The 1912-nt window shown below is 36.9% G+C and overlaps 1 long non-coding RNA gene across 1 annotated transcript; it reads left to right on the top strand.

The window, feature by feature from the left end:
• Positions 1–719: 719 nt before the first annotated feature.
• LOC115242839 lies at positions 720–1261 on the top strand. Its single transcript, XR_003885111.1, has 3 exons — positions 720–803; positions 923–1049; positions 1130–1261. It is a non-coding gene; the product is annotated as an uncharacterized LOC115242839 (long non-coding RNA).
• The last annotated feature ends 651 nt before the right edge of the window (positions 1262–1912 follow it).

Below are 1912 nucleotides of genomic sequence, written 5' to 3'. Positions count from 1 at the left end.
TGACGTGATCCACCGCCGATACATGCGGTGGGTGCGTGAAAATTTCCGTTGGGCGCACACCAATTTGTGGGGCGATACGCGAAATTATAATAGGTTCAGAAACATTATATGTATGATAGGTAGTTTCCGCAAAATATAATTCCGAAGAAGCGGTATGTTTATCTTGTCCACAAAACATATTTACATAATCTGCAAGTTTTGATAAAGGACATTGCGTTGCACGTGTCAAACAAACTTCAATTTTTTGTTTACATTTATTAAATGTTTTTTTCATTTGTAGAATATAAACTTTTCTTACATAAAAGCACCATTTTGCTATACGTTCAGCCTCCAATCTATTTTCAGACAACGATGGCAGTCTAAGAAGCTTTGATATATTTCTAATACATTTTTCTTTACTGTATTTCATATTATTTATCAGCGTAATATGTTTATTTTTATTATTATTTGTTAATTTTTTATGTACTTTATTTTTATAATATTTTTATTAAAATTAAAATAATTCTTGTAATAATATACTTATTTAAAATTTTAGATAATAGACGAAGACGAGAATATTTTCTTGTCGAAATTTTCGTTAGAAAAGAAATCTTCGGAGGTAGAAAAGGAATCCGCTAGTTACGGATTCGCACTCGCGAATCCCATGGATCAAGTCGCCACTTCTGTCGCCGCCGGCCCCGTGGCTGGTGCACCTATCGCCGCCGGCCGCACCGCTGCTGCTGCTGGTCGTATTGCTGCCGGTCCTGCTGCTGCTGCTGGTCCTATTGCTGCCAACGAACCAAGTGTTGACAGTACTTGGCAAGGTAATATTAAGTTATTTTATTTAATTATATACTTTTGCTATATATACCTACGTGATATATATTTTTCTTTGCACTTTGTAAAAGAACATATTAATTTTAATTTTGTTTGTATTTTACAGCTCGCAGACCAAGAGGAAGGGCTGCTGGAATTCGACGGCAGCAAAAACATTTCGTAAGATTTTTGTACCAACTATCCTGCGCGTATTATCCCAGGGGTAACAGTGGAAGAGGACGAGGAAGAGGACGGTAAGAAATTTCAATTTGTGGAAATTATGTTGCACGTCAATAGAAATTTTGTAATCTTACTCATATACTTTTATTTTCAGCGGGACAATCTGATGTACAATTTCAATGGAGAGAGAGACTGCAATGGAGAGAGGATAGGAGAGAGAGAGAGAGACGAATAAGACTGAGGAGAGAGAGAAAAATATCGTCTTAAAAGTCTAATGTATATAGAAACTGAAAATCTATAGTGTACGTTACGTGCATTATAGATTTTCAGTATTGACAGTGAATATCGAAACGCAGCCTATATATCCTTTATGTTTATTACATTTAAGTATTTTTTTAAGTATTCGATTCATTTGTTCTGTGATTGATAATCACAGAACAAACTGTCAATCGTCGTCGTCATGTTGCGCTCGGACGAAAATTTTTAGACGTTTTTCGATCGATGTATCAATGGCGACTAACCACTTTACGGTATTGCAAAATCGTTAAATCCTTTTCGATATCGTCCATCAGTCTGTAAGCTGTCTTTATCGATCACTACAATCCCCAAGATTGTTTTACTGCGAGACTTTGGTAGCTACGTGGAATAATTGTGGGACAAGCTTCCCGAATATATAAAAGCTGACTCAGAGGTTCAACAGTATCGTCGATGTACACGACATTATAATTTGCCGTGCCAACAAACACATTTCGACGGTCCAACACCGTTAATAAAAGATTGTGGCAAATGCCAGCAAAAATTATAAGAGGTAGCGGTTTGTTAAATCGTGCGATAAACGCACTTCCTATCGAATTACATATTCCAGGCTATCAGTTTTGCGGACCGGGAACTCATTTAGAAACGCGATTGGCTAGAGGCGATCGAGGTATCAATCCAT

This window comes from Formica exsecta, unplaced genomic scaffold, assembly GCF_003651465.1.
Source record: "Formica exsecta isolate Colony F162 unplaced genomic scaffold, ASM365146v1 scaffold647, whole genome shotgun sequence".
Taxonomy (NCBI): Eukaryota; Metazoa; Arthropoda; class Insecta; order Hymenoptera; family Formicidae; genus Formica; species Formica exsecta.
The sequence above is the reverse complement of the archived record's forward strand: the minus strand, read 5'-3'. Positions and strand labels throughout refer to the sequence as shown.